This window comes from Mauremys reevesii, linkage group 14 (assembly GCF_016161935.1).
Source record: "Mauremys reevesii isolate NIE-2019 linkage group 14, ASM1616193v1, whole genome shotgun sequence".
Lineage (NCBI taxonomy): Eukaryota > Metazoa > Chordata > Testudines > Geoemydidae > Mauremys > Mauremys reevesii.
Window position 1 is genome coordinate 38,884,694 of NC_052636.1, and position 19,053 is coordinate 38,903,746.

General features: G+C 57.6%; 1 pseudogene; it reads right to left on the reverse strand.

Annotated features, from left to right (window-relative positions):
• The window catches only part of LOC120381606, a 259,643-nt pseudogene that overhangs the window by 166,106 nt on the left and 74,484 nt on the right, over nt 1–19,053 (reverse strand).

The window sequence follows — 19,053 nt, forward strand, 5'->3', positions numbered from 1 at the left end:
AGGAGATCTCTTCAGGGGTAACCTCCTGTAGGGACTGGGTCAAATATACCTTGGGAACCAAATACCTGGGCGTTTTCCTAGTTCCGAATCACTTGCTGTGGAATTCTATCCCTGGATCGTCTGAGACAATATTGACTTAAACAACTGAACTACCCTGCGACCATGTGCACTTACTTCGGTCAGTTGCACCCATTTGGGGTCTGCTGCTGTTCACCTTTTCAGAGTGGAGAGTTAAACATACGACTGTTTCTTTGATAATATGTCCAACAGCTTGGACTATTCTCTCCTGTTGACTCAACTTCATTTGAATTTTCTCCATGTCATCATGCAGGGATGGGGGGAAAACTAACCTGAAGTAAAAAAATGGTAATTTGTCTGAAATTTCCCAAAAAATCTGAGCTGCATTCTGTCAAACAAAACTAACATGCAGTTATATGACCAAGGAGCCTTCATGAAAGATAGAAAACCCATATCACAGAGAGGTAGAAGACACTTTCATTTTAATTTAAAGTGAAATTCCAGACTAGGTTACATCTGATGTCTCAGAATCAGGATGAGAGATTCTCCCATGATCCACTGAAACCTGCTTCTCCCAGCGCTTTCTCACGCATCCGACGAAGTGGATATTCACCCACGAAAGCTCATGCTCCAAAAGTCTGATAGTCTACAAGATGCCACAGGATTCTTTGCTGCTTTTACAGATTCAGACTAACACGGCTACCCCTCTGATACCTCTCTCATTAGTGTTATTTACAGGAGTTATAGCACTTTCATAACGGGAGAAAAAACAACCAACCTTCCCAGAAGCGGCTTTGCCATTGAGGGAAAAGGGGATTTGAACGGTGCTTGGGATCCATTTGAAATCCCCTTCCAAGTCTGACACTTTCATCTCCTGCCAGACTGACTCTGATTTAGGATTAAAGACGTACAAGCACCATTCCCAAGCATGGACAGCCAAGAACATGACCCCACCAGACACGTTGGGAAGCGAAGGAATACGAAGGGGTGAACTGTGCATGGCTCAGGCACAAGGTAACAGTTCTGGGGTGATGGGGAAGGATGGAATGTCTGAGTCACCCCATCTCCTTCCAGTGTCACAGAGCCTAAAATGACCCTTATTTCCCTGACACTGCTCCAGCTCTTCATCATATTTAAATATATTTTAAATGAGGGGAAAAAAAAGTCAACAAAATAACTGCTGTTCTGCACAATCCAGGGTAATGTGAGAACAACTGGGAATGAGACAATCTGTCCTCAGAGAGGAACTTGACGTCTCTAACAATAACTTTGCACTGGGAGGAGGAGTACAAATCTGAATCTCCAGGTTTGTTTAGACAAGGAAATGTGACGGTGATTAGGTCAGATCAGGAGGAAATGTGCTAGATAACCCCGCTGACTATCCATAGCCCATGTCTTTACTGCAAGAATAGCTGTCTTATTACATCAGGAAAGTGAACTCAAGCTAGCTAACTCCACGGCAACCACAGTGATGAGACCCAGGTAGATTTTATCTCAACGTAGCTGGTTGAAGACACCCCCCATCTCCCCCACCTGGGGTGATGACATTCCTGGTAGAAAAGACACCCACTCCTATGCGCAGGACAATGGAGTTGATACAAAGGACCACAGGATCCACCCCAAAGACGGGCGAGCTTCAAAAGCGGGCAACTCATGTGTAGGAGCTGAGGGACTACAATGTGCAAAAGATGCAAACAGCCTTAACACTCACTACCTGGGAACTGTCAAAAGAATTAAAGAAAAAATCTCCTGACAGCTCTAGAGAAGGTTTTTATGAAGTTTATCTCCTTTACGGATTCTCTGATGTTTAGAAAGGCCTGAGCTATGAGTGAAGCTTTTCCCGCACTCACTGCATTCATAGGGTTTCTCTCCGGTGTGGACTGTGTAATGTGTGACAAGGGTTGAGCTTGCATTCATAGGGTTTGTGGACTCTCTGGTGAGAGATAAGAGAGTGAAACTTTACTCACTGCATTCATAGGTCTCTCTCCTGTGTGGATCCTCTGATGCATAGTAAGGTTTGAGCGAGAGAAGCTGGGTCTCTCTGTGGACTCTCTGGTGAGAGATAAGGAAGTGACTGAAACTTTACGGCATTCATAAGGTCTCTCTCCTGTGTGGACCCTCTGATGCCTAGTAAGGTTTGAGCTTCGGGTGAAGTTTTTCCCGCACTCACAGCATTCGTAGGGTCGCTCTCCCGTGTGCGTTGTCTGATGAGAGATAAGGGCTGATCTCTGAGTGAAGCTTTTCCCGCACTTGCAGCATTCGTAGGGTCGCTCTTCTGTGTGGATTCTCTGATGAGAGTTAAGGGTATATCTCTGAGTGAAGCTTTTCCCGCACTCACGGCATTCATAGGGTTTGTCTCCTCTGTGTATTCGCTGATGCCTACTAAGGGCTGAGGTACGATTGAAACTTTTCCCACACTCACAGCATTTGTAAGGTGTCTCTTTCGTGTGGATTATCTCATGTCGAATAAGGGCTGAGCGGTAGTGGAAGTTTTCCCACACTCACTACACGTAGTCTCTCGCTTTTCCGTGAGGATTTTCTCCTGGGATGTAGTTTCCTTGAGGTCCCTGTGAGTTCCCTGACAATTAATGGGTTCATCCACTCTCTCCTCTGAGTGGTTTCCTGCTCTCTCTCTGGTCTGTGGTAATTTTCATCAGCTTTTCCCTGCTCATGGGGCTGGACACACTCCCTTTGGCTCTTCGCAGTAATTCCCCATGCGCTTCAGCGAGCTCAGCTCAGCATCTTCCTGGTGAGGATTCTGCTCCCTCACCACCCCATCACCTGCTAGAAGAGAGGAGAAATCTCAGAATTGGGGATGGAAAGGCAGAGAACAAACCCAAGTAAGTGCTGGAGAGACAGAAAATAAAAATCAGGGACTGAACCCCCCCCCAAACTCTTCCCCACAGGGGACAGTGGAGGGGATCAATTCTGCTCCCCACCCAGGACCGGCCTTTAGGGGTGCACGGGTGCCCCACCCAAGGGGTGCCGGGCGCAGGGTTTGGATTCCCACCAGGTAGACGCATATCTGTTCACCTAAAGGTGGCGTGTCAGGTGTCTGTCGAGGAACTAGTTAGGTAGGTCTTAGGTAGCTCTTAAAAGCTTTGCCAGTCCAGCTCTATTGTTTAAGGCTGTGAAAAAGTGCACACACGCACACCATCCAACATGGCTCTGCTGGCCAAAGCTCAATTACAGATACAGCTATAGCGGCAAAAGCATCCATTTTTTAAAACAGGAAACTAAATGCTCATAAGCTACATTAATGCAGAGTTAAGGTTGCCCAGTGCTGTCTCCTGCCTTGCACCATATGGACGGTGAGTAAACTTAAACCTCTGCAGACCAGGAAAAGTTAATGTAAACTTTCCCCCAACCCTTAACCCTGTAGCTAGCCAGAACCAGTGAGAATGGTTCTGTGTGGGCCGTGCAAAGGTTAACCAACTGCCAAAGGGACTCAGGTATTCAGCTCAATGCAGCAGTAACGGGATGAATTCTATGGTCTGTGGTATAAAGGACATCAGAGTAGACGACCTAATAGTCACATCTGGCCTTAAAATCTATGAACCTATAATCGACCCGAGGAAAGACTAAGACTAAGACATTGTCTGTGCTGTGCTCACAGGTGTGAATCTCAGCACCTATCCGCATGCCTCCAGCTGTGTGCACTGGGCCAGCTGTAGCTGTGTGCACTGGGCCAGCTGTAGCTGTGTGCACTGGGCCAGCTGTAGCTGTGTGCACTGGGCCAGCTGTAGCTGTGACTGGCTGATGGAGGGATTGGTTGCAGCAGCTGGGCAGAGCTGTGCCTGTGCTATGCAGAGAGGTGCATGTGAAACTTGGGGGGCAATTCTGCCTCATTTCCGTGCTGAGTGTTGTAGGCTTGGTCAGCAAAGGTGCCCAAGGGTGTGTTCTTGCCATGGGGGTTGTCAGCACCCTGGTGGCATATGTTCGAGTGATCTGTGGGGCTTAGTGAGGGGTAAGTGAAGGCAGTGACTCAAAGGAAAAGTCAGGTTGAGGGCAAGGGGTAGTAACACTGTGCAAGTCTCAGATGGCCTGGGTGCAGGAGGTTCAGTACTGAGAGCAGGCCAGGGGAGGAAGCTTCTGTTTGCTATGATGGAGTTGAACCCGAATATTATCTTAGCAAAGAGAAGAACATGTTAGACATTCTGCTGTACTGCTCTGTTCCCAGAGCGCTCTGTAACAGGGGAGGAGAGGGCTAGTGTGGGTGTCTCTGGCATGTCGGGGTGATGCTGAAACAGGGCAGAGCAGAGGTGGCACTGGGGAGTGGCATGAACCTTAACGCTGCATTTCTCTTTCTAAAAACCGAGGGAACAGGAATCCTTACCCAGCGAGGTCACATTCTCACAGTTCTCCTGCATGACGGCTCTGTAGAGGGCTCTCTGAGTGGGGTCCAGCAGAGCCCCCTCTTCCCTGGTGAAATACACAGCCACCTCCTCGAAGGTCACCGGCCCCTGAAAGAGCAAGAGCCCAACACTCAGTACCTGCTGCCCCACTCACAGCCCCACTGTTCATGGAGGAAAGGAGCCAATCAAATGGAAGCTCTGAGAGAGTCAGCAGAGTCCTATCCCCACACTGCTGAGAGCAGCCAGGAGACATCTGGGTGAGGGGACGAAGTGAGAGCCCCTTGTCTCTCCCAGCAGATCCACCACAGACCTACTAGCCAGAGGCTGTTACAGGAGATGGAGCCCCCAGTAGGGTCCAGGCACAGCCCCATGGTAGAGAACCCAACACCCTCCCCACTGCCAGCAGCTGGATGTGAGGGGCCGGGACATCTTCCCTACACCTCCCTGCTGGGTGCCCCCTTTCCATGTCACACCAGCCCCTGGCTAGCAGGCTGAGGGTTCAGCACTGGAAGTCTGGTCAGTTTTCCCAGCCCCGCCCAGGGAGTTGCTTTGTCTGTTTCCTGTTTCACAAATTAGGGAATTTTCTCCCCCAACACCCAAGTGTTTGTTCTGAGGATCTAGGCCCATGTTAACAAGTCCCAGCAGGTTTGTCACACACTGTCCCCAATCCTATCCTCACCCAGGGTATTCCCTGCCCCCCTCCAGACCTAACTCCCCAGAAAATGCCACCTCTTCAGTATTTCCTGCCCTGCCCCCTCCAGCAGGAACCCACCAGCAACCCCCCCAATAACCCCTACCTGAGCTGGCTCCACTGCAGCCATTTCTCCTGTCCCATGGGAGGCTGGGACGAGCTGGAGCGAGAGGTGGGCGTCATTCTGCAGCCTGGCAGGGCGAGAAGGGCAGTTGTGGAGGTTTCAGAACAGGCTTCAGTTCATTTCACATCACGATTCCCCCAGGCCCTTTCCCTGCAGACAGAGATTGTAGATTCTGCCAGGCTGGGAACATGCTCAGTCCCCACAGTGCAGCACAGACCTGGCCCCCGGCCCCTCCTTTCCCCCTTGTGCTCCCCCCAGCAGCAGGAACCAACCAAGACATTTTGAAGCCCTCCCAGCAACAGGGTGTGAATCAAACCCTGGACCAGACCAGACCCAAAGGAGCCCCTTGGGGGGGGGTCCCCCTGACCCTGCCCCCAGGGCAGCGCACTCCTGCCGCAGGGGGAGCAGGGAGAGTCCGGGGCTGGTTCTTCCTCTCTCTGCTCCTCACCTCGGTCACAGGGAAGTGACCCTGGGCAGGGAGGCTGCAGTGAGTGTGCGGGGGGGGGGGCAGAGATCTGGGAACCTGCCCCCCCCCCCGCTAATTTCTCCGCACACCCTCGTCCCCTCCCCTCCCCTAGCGCCCTGCCCCGGGCTGGGAGCCGGGGTCACCGCCCCGTTCCCGGGGGCTCCCCCCGCGGCTGCCCCGCTCCGCCCGTGCGGGGAAGGGGGCACCGGGCGGGGGGACCCGCTTCACCCCCCCGGTACCGGGCACAGCAGAGCCGGGGGGGGGGGCGGCTCAGACTCGCTGCGGGAAGGATCCTCCCGGCCTCAGCGCGGCAGCAGCTCCGGGCCCCCGGGGGGGGCAGCGATGGGGGGGGGGGGGCACCGCGCAGAGCCGGGACCTGCCCCGCCCCCCGGGCTCCGTCACCGGGAGCCTCAGCAGAGCCCGGGGCGGGGCCCAGCTGGAGAAAGCTCCGCCCCCCCCGCACAGACCCCCCCCCGGGGAGCAGCAGCGGCTCAGCCCGGGCCCGGCTCACGCGGAGGCGGCAGCAGCAGCTTTGTTCTCCCGCCCCCAGCGGGGCTCGCATGGAGCATGCGCAGTAACAGCTGCTGAAACCCTCCCTTCCCTGGGCTGGAGAGGGCGGAAACGGCCCCGGGGCAGGCTGGGAGATGTAGTTCCTGACTCTCCCGGAAGCGGAAGTGACGTCGGCAGAGGAGACGGAGCCGAGCTGCAAAGGAGCGTTGGGCGCTGGGGCTCTGCTTGGCTCGCGCGGGGCCGTTGGAGCCTCTCCCGGGCCGGGGAAGGGTTGGTGCCGGTGGGGCTCTGGGCATGCGCAGATCGCGGCGGGAGAGCCCATTTACCTTGGGGTCCCTGCGTGGGGCTGGGAGGTGAGACCGGGCGGGGCGGCAAATGTCGGTGCAGCCCGGACATGGCCGGGGGGGAGCAGGTGACCCCCGAGGAGCGGGGAGAGAAAGGGGGGGGCTGAGATCCCCTCGGATTTACCGCTGCCCCCCCCGTGGGGACCCCCCTCCTCCCCCGTCCTGCCCCCTTTCTCCCTAGAGAGCCACGAGCAGCGCCCAGGGTGACCCCTCCCCAACCCCTGAGAAGTTCCCTGTCCCCCGATTGTGCCCCATTTTCTCTCCCCTTCGCTAGTGGCCAGTTCAGGTCTCAGGTTTGGGGGGTTCCCCCATTTCCACCTGCAGGGATTTGTCCTTGTGCGGGTGGGAAATGGTTCCCCCCAGTGATTCCTGAGCTGGGCAGAGGGTGAATGGGCAGAGGCTGGGGGGGCCCTGAGACAGGGACACCTCTGGGCTGCGCCGGGGGGGGGGCCACTCTCTGCTGGCAACGGGGCCTGGGAAGGGCCAGGAAGGGGAGGGAGGAGCAAGTGTCCCCCATGGAGACGGCCCAGCCCCAGGTTTCCCAGTCCCAGCTACTCCCCCTCCCCCACCCTGCCCAACCCAGCAGCCCCCCCTCACCAACTGCTAGTCCAGGGGTAGCCAACCTATGGCACACGAGCTGATTTTCGTGTTCCTGCCCCCACAATTTGCCAGATGCTGCAGGACCAGGGGCGGCTCTAGGCACCAGCAAAACAAGCTGGTGCCTAGGGCGGCAAAATGTAGGGGGCGTCCCCTGCCGCCGGGGAGGGCGGGAGGCTGGGCCGGCGGACCTGCCACCGTCATGGCTGCGGCAGGTCGACCGGAGCCCGGGACGAGTGAACCTGCCGCAGGCATGACTGCGGAGGGGGCGCTCGTCCCGCGGCTCGGCTGGACCTCCCGCAGGCATGACTGCGGCAGGTCAACCGGAGCCGCGGGACCACGGCACCCGCCGCAGTCATCCCTGCGGCAGGTCCGCTCGTCCCGGGCTCCGGTCGACCTGCCGCAGCGGGAGCTCAACCGGAGCCGCGGGAAGAGGGGACCCGCCGCAGGACCGGGGAAGGGCGGCGCAGCGCACCGCGCTGCTTGGGGCAGCGTGATTTCTAGAGCCGCCCCTGTGCAGGACCACTGCCTGGTCCTGGCCACCGGTCCGAGGGAGGCTCTGCATTTTAATTTAATGTTAAATGAAGTTTCTTAAACATTTAAAAAACCTCATTTACTTTACATGCAACAGTAATTTAGTTCTATATTATAGACTTACAGAAAGAGACAGTCTAAAAACATTAAAATGTATTACTGGCACGCAAAACCTTACATTAGAGTGAATAAATGAAGACTTGGCACAGCACTTCTGAAAGGTTGCTGACCCCTTGTACTAGTCACATTCCCAGATCCCACTGCCAGCCCCTCCCCATAGCCAGTGACCTCACTCCAGCCCCACTCCTCTTCCTTGTGAAAGCCACATCACCCAGGGATCCCTGCCGGCCATGTGAATGTGAGGCAAGAAGAATCCATCCCCTTCTGTTGTTGATTTAATATTGCTGTATAATCCCCTCAAATTTCCCCTCTTTCCTCTTGAGTGGTTGAATGGTGACATAAAATCTCCCCACATGATGCTTGTCCCTTATATTAGCAAATATTTAGTTTTTGCCCCATTTTCTCCTCAGTTCTGAAATACTGATATCTAATGCTCAAAAATCTTCCCACTTTTCTCTCCAGGTGTGTGACTGAGATCAGGGCTCTTATCGTACTGAGCGTGGGCCTGTGCTGCAGAGACCCCAACTGAGATCTGGGCCCTGTTCTGCCAGGCACTGAAGAGATCCCAGGTGAGATCAGACCTCACTGTTGTGCCAGGTAAAACTGAGACCTGGACCGAGATCATGGTCCCCCTTGTGCCAGGCAGCGCATGACTGTGACCCAAACTGCTGCGTCCATTGTGCTGGGCATTTCAGAGACCTCGACTGAGATCTGTGTCCCTGTTGGGCCTGGCACTGCACTGACCCTGACCCAGATCACGCCCCACCACTGTACTGGGCACTGCACAGACCCTGACAGAGATCCTGCCCCCACAATTTGCCAGATGCTGCAGGGAACCCGAACAAAATCAGAGATCCTGCAATGCTGGGAGTTGCAGAGTCCCCGACTGAGGTCAGGCCCCTGTTCTGCAGGGCTTTGCATAGACACTGACCAAGATCAGGGTCCCCATTGTGACAGGTGCTGAACAGACACCAAGGGTATCTCTACCCTGCCACTAAAACCCCCAGCTGGCCCATGCCAGGTGACTCAGGCTCACGGGCTCAGGCGAAGGGGCTGTTTAATTGCAGTGTAGTTGTCTGGGCTCGGGCTGGGGCCAGGCTGTAGGACCCTGCGAGGTGGGAGGGTGCCAGACCTTGGGCTGCAGCCCCAGCCAGAACATCGACACCACATTTGAACAGCCCCACAGCCTGAGCCGTGTGAGCCCAAGTCAGCGGGCACGGGCCAGCCGCCGGTGTCTGACTGCAGTGTGGACATGCCCACAGGGACAGAGGCCTTGCCACAAAAAGCTCAAAGGCTAAATAGGCCAATGGTGGGAGGCGACTCTCCATTTTACAGATGGGGAAACTGAAGCTCAAAGAGCTGAAGTAATTTACACAAGTTTGCATGGAGAATTTGGGGCAAAACTGGGAACTGACGCCAGATTGTTTGAATTCTTGCCTCTCCCCTTAACCTCAAGTCCAGCATGTGTGTGTACAGTGTTGTTTTGGTCAGTGTTTGCCTTGCATTGGCTTCCAAGGGAGGTTGTGGAATTTCCTTCATTGGAGGTCTTTAAGACCAGGTTAGAGAGACACCAGTCTGGGAATGTCTAGGGATACTTGGTCCTGACTTGTCACAGGAGGCTTGAGGAGACGACCTCTCAAGATCCCTTCCAGGCCTACACTGAAATAATTCTCTTTTGTGCTGTGTCCTGTTCTACGCTGAGCTGTTTTGCATGGGGCCATTTGGAACTGTGATCGCACCATGTTGTGTAGCAGTTTTATGGTTCATTGTTTTGCCTCAGCATGTTTGGTGCCTGTGTTGTGCTGGTTTGAGATGAGCTCTTTTTTTTTTTTTTTCATTGTGTAATATTGTCCTAGGTGTGTTAGTTTGCATCGTGTTTTCTTTTCCTCTGTATTGTCATTTTATGCTGTGGCTTTTGTTGATTCTTTTTTCCTTTTTTTTTCTGAGTTTCCTGACATTATGTTGTGGTGGGTTTTACTCTGGATGTTGTGTTTTATACGTATATATTTCATGGCATCCTAGACATGTAGGGCTAGATAGGACCTCAAGATGTCATCAAGTCCAGCTCTCTGCTGAGGCAGGACCAAGTATCTGTAGATTGTCTCTGACAGAGCTTTGTCCTACTTGTTCTTAAAAACTTCCAGGGACAGAGACTCCCCAGCCCCCTTGTAAGACTATTCCAGAGCTGAACTGCCTTAGCTCTGGGGACACCCACACAGACTGTAGTGGTGAGCAGCTCTGGAGAGAGAGGAGACCCCAGTGAGTGGCAGCAGGGTAAAGAGACTGAAGTTGGGAGGAGAAACATTGACGTGTCCAAGGTCACCCAGGCTGTCCGTGACCGAGCTAGAAATAGGTTCTAGTGCCACCGTACTGCTGTCTCTGAAGGTCTCTGCCACCCTGGTGTTTTAGGCACTGGTGCAAACCCTTAGTGTAGACAGAAGTTACACTAGTGCACTCTGATTGGCACTGGTGTGAAATGTCCCAGTTTGAAGGTTGGAGGTGGGGGCGGGGGGCAGTGACCTCACAGAGGCCTGGGGCTGGCTGAACAGTGCAGCTGGTAAGGGAGGGGCAGCAGTGAGTGCTGGAGGTATGAGCCAGGAGCACAGCCCCACAGGGCTGGACACTGACTTCTCCTGACCCAGGGGACACACCCAGAGGCGTTGCCAGGAAAATGCCGCTGAATTTCGGTTCACCGGCCAGTATGCGGGCGCACTTAGACGCCCTGATGGGCGCTGTGGCATCCGCAGGCACCACTTTGGGGACCCCTGTTCTAAGCTGTCAACCCTGCCTGAGGCCGCGGGGCCCTTTCTTCCTCTCTCGGGGCACCAGGTGAAACAGCACAAGAGTCAACTGTCAGCAAACAAGGGTAAATAAAGGAATGAAAGAAAAGAAGTGGGGGGGACTTTGGACAGATCCCAACAGGATATGGGGCCCTGGGAGACTCTCAGTCCCCTTCAGAGTTTACTGGGTCTCCAGCATTGCCTTTGAGGGTGCTGCTCCCATGCCCTCCCCTCCCCCTTTACTGCCACCACAAGGCCTGTCACCGTCACTTCCTGAGGGGTGACCCCAGAGGGTGTGTTTTGTTATCCCTCCCCGAACCGGACCCCTTGTGCACCCTCCGTCACTCACCTCTGAGGAGACAAGGCGGATCGTGGGGCGCGGGCGCTGCTGTGCTGGAGATGGGTGGCAGCCTGGACCCTCCTAGAAGGTTGCCGGGATGCTGACGTGCAGTAGAGGAGAACAGGGGTTTGGTGGAGACCACAGACCCTTTGGCCCACACTGTGTCCCTGTGAAGCCTGCTCTGCAGTGCTGCCAATTGCTGCTGGTGGCGTTGTGCCCGTTAGTCTCTGTAACGCTGTCCCCAGTGACTGGAGAGCACGAGCACCGGCCTCAGGCAGACTGGTGAGAAGCAGGGAACAAACCCAAATTGGGTGTGAGGTCTGTATGGAGATTTCACCAACCAAGTATCCAGTGTAAACGCTTCAGGCTCTGTAACAGCATCAACGTGGAACCACAGACAGTCCCCTTGGGTGATCCCATATATCTCACCACGCAGGTGAGCTCACCTTTGTGACAGATGGTCCCTTGCACTGGGCGTTCTCAACCTTTTTCTTTCTGAGGTCGCCCCACCCCCCAACCTGCTATAAAAACTCCACGGCCCACGTGGGCCACAGTAACCAGAGCTGGTGTTAGGGGGGGATGCCACAGGGGCCCCCACAAAGCTCCATCGCTCAGGCCAGGGGTCTCAAACACCCGGGCTGCATGCGGCTGCGGGGCTCTTGGGTGTGGCTGCCAAGCTCCCCTCTGCCTACCCGCGGGATGGCCCCCGTGGTGCTGCGAGCCCCGTGCCGCTGTCTGGAGCAGCTGGCAGCTCGCCCTCCCGCCGGGAGAGGGAAAGGCAGAGGGCTCCTGCATTGCCTCCTTCCAGGCACCGCCCCACAGCTCCCATTGGCCGGGAACAGGGAACCGCGGCCAATGGGAGCATCGCGGGAGGTACCTAGAGGAGCGGCAAGAGAGCGCACGCCCGGAGCCCTGACCCCCTCCCCCCGAGGCTGCAGGGACATGGAGCAGCGCGGGGCCAGGGGCCAGGGCAGGCAGGCAGGGAGCCTCCCTTGGCCCCGGTGCCCACTGCTGCCACCCCGGAGCCGCTCTAGGTAACCGGCGCCGGGCTGGAGCCTGCACCCCAACCCCCTGCCCTGAGCCCCCTGCCACATCCCACACCCCTCCTGCACCCCAACCCCCTGCCCTGAGCCCCCTGCCACATCCCACACCCCTCCTGCACCCCAACCCCCTGCCCTGAGCCCCCTGCCACATCCCACACCGCTCCTGCACCCCAACCCCCTGCCCTGAGCCCCCTGACGCATCCCACACCCCTCCTGCACCCCAACCCCCTGCCCTGAGCCCCCTGCCACATCCCACACCCCTCCTCCACCCCAACCCCCTGCCCTGAGCCCCCTGCCACATCCCACACCCCTCCTGCACCCCAGCTCCCTGCCCTGAGCCCCCTGCTTCATCCCACACCCCTCCTGCACCCCAGCTCCCTGCCCTGAGTCCCCTGCCACATCCCACACCCCTCCTGCACCCCAACCCCTGCCTGAGCCCCTGACGCATCCCACACCCCTCCTGCACCCCTGCCCTGAGCCCCTGCCATATCCCACACCCTCCTGCACCCCAACCCCTGCCCTGAGCCCCTGCCATATCCCACACCCTCCTGCACCCCATCCCCTGCCCTGAGCCCCCTGCCACAGCCCACACCCCTCCTGCACCCCAACCCCTGCCCTGATCCCCCTGCCACATCCCACACCCCTCCTGCACCCCAACCCCTGCCCTGAGCCCCCTGCCACATCCCACAGCCCTCCTGCACCCCATCCCCTGCCCTGAGCCCCCTGCCACATCCCACAGCCCTCCTGCACCCCAACCCCCACCCTGAGCCCCTGCCGCATCCCACACCCTCCTGCACCCCAGCTCCCTGCCCTGAGCCCCCTGCCACATCCCACACCCTTCCTGCACCCCAGCACCCTGCCCTGAGCCAGCTGCGGCAACCCACCCCCCTCCTCCACCCCACCACCCTGCCCTGAGCCCCTGCCTCATCCCACACCCTCCTGCACCCCAGCTCCTTCCTGAGCCCCTGCCGCATCCCACCCCTCCTGCACCCCAGCTCCCTGCCCTGAACCCCTGCCACATCCCACACCCCTCCTGCACCCCTGCCCTGAGCTCCCTGCCACATCCCACACCCCTCCTGCACCCCAGCTCCCTGCCCTGAGCCTCCTTCCGCATCCCACACCCCTCCTGCACCCCAGCTCCCTTCCCTGAGCTTCCTGCCTCATCGCACACCCCTCCTGCACCCCAGCTCCCTGCCCTGAGCCCGCTGCCACATCCCACACCCCCACTCCTTGCCCTGAGCCCCCTGCCGCATCCCACACCCCAACCCCCTGCCCTGAGCCCCCTGCCACATCCCACACCCTCCTGCACCCCAGCTCCTGCCCTGAGCCCCTGCTTCATCCCACCCCTCCTGCACCCCAGCTCCCTGCCCTGAGTCCCCTGCCGCATCCCACACCCCTCCTGCACCCCCACCCCTGCCCTGAGCCCCTGCCACATCCCACACCCCTCCTGCACCCCAACCCCTGCCTGAGCCCCTGACGCATCCCACACCCCTCCTGCACCCCTGCCCTGAGCTCCCTGCCATATCCACACCCTCCTGCACCCCAACCCCTGCCCTGAGCCCCTGCCATATCCCACACCCCTCCTGCACCCCAACCCCTGCCCTGAGCCCCTGCCACATCCCACACCTCCTGCACCCCAACCCCTGCACTGAGCCCCTGCCACATCCCACACCCCTCCTGCACCCCAACCCCTGCCCTGAGTCCCCTGCCACATCCCACACCCCTCCTGCACCCCAACCCCCTGCCCTGAGCCCCCTGCCTCACCCCACACCCACCTGTACCCCAACCCCCTGCCCTGAACCCCTGCCGCATCCCACACCCCTCCTGCACCCCAACCCCACCCTGAGCCCCCTGCCGCATCACACACCCCTCCTGCACCCCAGCTCCTGCCCTGAGCCCCTGCCACATCCCACACCCCTCCTGCACCCCAGCTCCTGCCCTGAGCCTCCTTCCGCATCCCACACCCTCCTGCACCCCAGCTCCTGCCCTGAGCCCCTGCCTCATCCCACACCCTCCTGCACCCCAGCTCCCTTCCCTGAGCCCCCTGCCGCATCCCACACCCCTCCTGCACCCCAGCTCCCTGCCCTGAACCCCCTGCCGCATCCCACACCCCGCCTGCACCCCTGCCCTGAGCCCCTGCCACATCCCACCCCTCCTGCACCCCAGCTCCCTGCCCTGAGCCTCCTTCTGCATCCCACACCCTCCTGCACCCCAGCTCCCTTCCCTGAGCTTCCTGCCTCATCCCACACCCCTCCTGCACCCCAGCTCCTGCCCTGAGCCCGCTGCCACATCCCACACCCCACTCCTTGCCCTGAGCCCCTGCCGCATCCCACACCCCCATCCCCTGCCCTGAGCCCCTGCCACATCCCACACCCCTCTGCACCCCAGCTCCTTCCCTTAACCCCTGCCACATCCCACACCCTCCTGCACCCCAACCCCTGCCCTGAGCCCTCTGCCGCATCCCACACCCCTCCTGCACCCCAGCTCCTGCCCTGAGCTCCCTGCCGCATCCCACACCCTCCTGCACCCCAACCTCCTTACCTGAGCCCCTGCCGCATCCCATACCCCTCTGCACCCCAGCTCCTGCCCTGAGCCCCCTGCCGCATCCCACACCCCTCCTGCACCCCAGCTCCTGCCCTGAGCCCCTGCCGCATCCCACACCCTCCTGCACCCCAGCTCCTGCCCTGAGCCCCTGCCACATCCCACCCCTCCTGCACCCCAGCTCCCTGCCCTGAGCGCCCTGCCGCATCCCACACCCCTCCTGCACCCCAACCCCCTGCCCTGAGCCCGCTGCCCCATCCCACACCCCGCCTGCACCCCAGCTCCCTGCCCTGAGCGCCCTGCCGCATCCCACACCCTCCTGCACCCCAGCTCCTGCCCTGAGCCCCTGCCTCATCCCACCCCTCCTGCACCCCAGCTCCCTGCCCTGAGCCCCTGCCACATCCCACACCCCTCCTGCACCCCAGCTCCCTGCCCTGAGCCCCCTGCCGCATCCCACACCCCTCCTGCACCCCAGCTCCCTGCCCTGAGCCCCCTGCCACATCCCACACCCCTCCTGCACCCCAGCTCCCTGCCCTGAGCCCCCTGCCACATCCCACACCCCTCCAGCACCCCAGCTCCCTGCCCTGAGCCCCCTGCCGCATCCCACACCCCAGCTCCCTTCCCTGAGCCCCCTGCCTCATCCCACACCCCTCCTGCACCCCAGCTCCCTGCCCTGAGCCTCCTGCCGCATCCCACACCCCTCCTGCACCCCAGCTCCCTTCCCTGAGCCTCCTGCCGCATCCCACACCCCTCCTGCACCCCAGCTCCCTGCCCTGAGCCCCCGCCGCACCCTGCACCATTTCTGCACCCCCTGGGGGCAGCGTTGGGGTGGGGACTTTGGGGTAGGGGTGGGATTGGGGCAGGGAAGGGGTGGAGTGGGGACAGGGCCGGAGGCAGCAAAGGGGGGTGTCAGTGATGCGGCCCTCGGTTCAATGCACTAGTCCTCATGTGGCCCTCGTGCTCGTTTGAGTTTGAGACCCCTGGCCTAGGCTTTGGCTTCAGCCCTGGGTGGTGGGGCTCAGGGCCCTGACTTCAGCCCCATGTGCTGGGAGTTCAGCTTTCTGCCCTGGGCCTCAGCGAGTCTAATGCCGGCCTTGCTAGGCAGCCCCCTGAAAGCTGCTCACGGCCCCCCAGGGGGCCCCAGTCCCCTGGTTGAGAACCCCTGCCTTACCCCACTGCCTTACCCCCTGGTTCGCAGCTGAGTGCCTTTTTATAACAGTCAGGCCCAGCTGGAACAAAGCACTCCCAAATCACACTGTTCAAACAAGCAATCAAACAATCAAGCACACGGTCAAACTGCCAAACTGTCCCCTCAACAGACACTCAGATACTCACCAGCGCAGTCCCCCTAATGCAGCACTTAGCGTATCTCTCTGCTCAGTCAGCTCCCAGGCAAACTCCTTCTGTTTGCCTCTCTGCTGTTTGCTGCTCAGCTGGTTTGCAGCTGACTGCCTTTTTTCTCTGGAGAAAGAAGTAGTTCGGGACTATTTAGAAAAGCTGGACGAGCACAAGTCCATGGGGCAGGATGCACTGCATCCGAGGGTGCTAAAGGAGTTGGCCGATGAGATTGCAGAGCCATTGGCCATTATCTTTGAAAAATCATGGCGATTGGGGGAGGTCCCGGATGACTGGAAAAAAGCTAATGTAGTGCCCATCTTTTAAAGAGGGAAGAAGGAAGATCCAGGGAACTACAGGCCCGTCAGTCTCACCTCAGTTCCTGGAAAAATCATGGAACAGGTCCTCAAGGAATCAATTCTCAACCACTTAAAGGAGGGGAAAGTGATCAGGAACAGTCAGCATGGATTCACCAAGGGCAAGTCATGCCTGACTAACCTAATTGCCTTCTATGATGAGATAACCGGCTCTGTGGATGAGGGGAAAGCAGTGGATGTGCTGTTTCTGGACTTTAGCAAAGCTTTTGATACAGTCTCCCACAGTATTCTTGCCAGCAAGTTAAAGAAGTATGGGCTGGATGACTGGACGGTAAGGTGGATAGAAAACGGGCTAGATGGTCGGGCTCAACGGGTAGTGATCAATGGTTCCATGTCTAGTTGGCAGCCGGTATCAAGTGGAGTGCCCCAAGGGTCGGTGCTGGGGCCGGTTTTGTTCAATATCTTCATTAACGATCTGGAGGATGGTGTGGACTGCACCTTAGCAAGTTTGCAGATGACACTAAACTGGGAGGAGTGGTTGATACGCTGGAGGGTAGGGCTAGGATACAGAGGGACCTAGACAAATTAGAGGATTGGGCCAAAAGAAATATGATGAGGTTCAACAAGGACAAGTGCAGAGTCCTGCACTTAGGACCAGGGCCGGCTCCAGGCACCAGCGCGCCAAGCGCGCTTGGGGCGGCATCCTGGGGGAGGGCGGTAGATGGCCCCGGTGGAGGCCACCGAGCCGCCGACCGCAACCGCCAAAGCGCCGCCCCAGCAAATCCTAGAGCCGCCCTGCCGCCAGCCGTGGCCGGGAATCAGAGGGCTCCGGGCTGCCCGCTGGCAGCGCAGAGCCTTTAAATCCCAACCGCTGCTGGGAATCAGAGCCCTCTGATTCCCGGCCGCCTGGGATTTAAAAGGCTCTGCGCTGCCCGCAGCCGCAGAGCTCTCTGACTCCTGGCCACGGCTGGGATTTAAAAGGCTCTGCGCTGCCCGCCGCCCTCTGATTCCCGGCCGCGGCTTGGATTTAAAAGGCTCTGGGCTCCCCGCCGCAGCGGGCAGCCCGGAGCCCTCTGATTCCCGGCCGCGGCTGGGATTTAAAAGGCTCTGGGCTCCCTGCCGCGGCGGGCAGCCCGGAGCCCTCTGATTCCCAGCGGCGGCTGGGATTTAAAAGGCTCTGGGCTCCCCGCTGTGGCGCCTGCCGCCCTAAGGGCACACGGACTGCCCCCCCCAGCCCAGGGCGGCAATTCAGCAGTCTGCTTGGGGCGGCAAAAACTGTAGAGCCGGCCCTGCTTAGGACGGAAGAATCCCATGCACTGCTACAGACTAGGGACCGAATGGCTGGGCAGCAGTTCTGCAGAAAAGGACCTAGGGGTTATGGTGGACGAAAAGCTGAATATGAGTCAACAGTGTGCCATTGTTGCCAAGAAGGCTAATGGCATTTTGGGTTGTATAAGTAGGGGCATTTCCAGCAGATCGAGGGATGTGATCATTCCCCTCTATTCAGCACTGGTGAGGCCTCATTTGGAGTACTGTGTCCAGTTTTGGGCCCCACCCTACAAGAAGGATGTGGATAAATTGGAGAGAGTCCAGCGGAGGGTAACAAAAATGATTAGGGGGCTGGAGCACATGACTTATGAGGAGAGGCTGAGGGAACTGGGATTGTTTAGCCTGCAGAAGAGAAGAATGAGGGGGGATTTGATAGCTGCTTTCAACTACCTGAAAGGGGGTTCCAAAGAGGATGGATCTAGACTGTTCTCAGTGGTAGAAGATGACAGAACAAGGAGTAATGGTCTCGAGTTTCAGAGGGGGAGGTTTAGGTTGGACATTAGGAAAAACTTTTTCACTAGTAGGGTGGTGAAGAACTGGAATGGGTTACCTAGGGAGGTGGTGGAATCTCCTTTAGAGGTTTTTAAGGTCAGGCTTGACTAAGCCCTGGCTGGGATGATTTAGTTGGGTTTGGTCCTGCTTTGAGCAGGGGGTTGTACTAGATACCTCCTGAGGTCCCTTCCAACCCTGAGATTCTATGATTCTATGAATCACAGCAATGTTCAGGTTACTGCCAGTCCCAAAGGGCCAGTCACTTCCTTAGGTCAAATGACTCTTAGATCTTCCAACAAAGACAACACTTGTAGTCAGTCCTGTCATAACCTGTATTAATATTTATTTAAAAGGAAAGGAGAGTTGTTTACAAAGTTAAAGCAGGTAATCCTATAGATGCAGATGAGTTACAGTCTGAAATTTCAAATGGTAATAGAAGCTTCTATAATACGCAAGCTGTGCATATTCTTTAGGACTAACCCCGGCTAGGCAGCTGGGGATCTCTTGCTGATGCGTAAAAACTTTGCCCCCCCGAGTCCAAGCAGCATACAGATCATCAGTTCCTTCTGTGTGGGGTTTTTCATCCCCTTCCTGCCATGTGCTCTGTCCTGGAAACTCAGCTAATGGAAAGTCAAGAGCACAACAACAGTCTTGTGTCTTCTTTGACGTCCCATAATAGTGTCTCTGGTGTTGATGGACCTTTCCTGCCAGGCAGGGTGTAATGCATTCGGTTGCCAATCAGCACTTCACCTAGGTAAAGTCTCTCTCCTGTCTGGTGATTTACAGAGCCACAGAGGCTCACAATGCAACTAGTCAGATATTAACCCAGGCAGCAACTCACAAGCATTTAATGAAGTCTAAAGATGTTCTTATAATCCTAATACCTGTTTTATCAATACTAACACAGGTGAGTCAGACTGATTCCACTGTGCGTTTGTCCATGTTCAGTTAAGACACAAAGGCTTGTGTAAGAGCTAACACCTCATCTGCCAGTGTCACAGGCAGGCTGGGCAGGGATGGTGTCTCTAGCCTCTGTTTCCAGAAGCTGGGAATGGGTGACAGGATGGCCAGTTGATGGTTACCTGTTCTGTTCTTTCCCTCTGATGCACCTGGCATT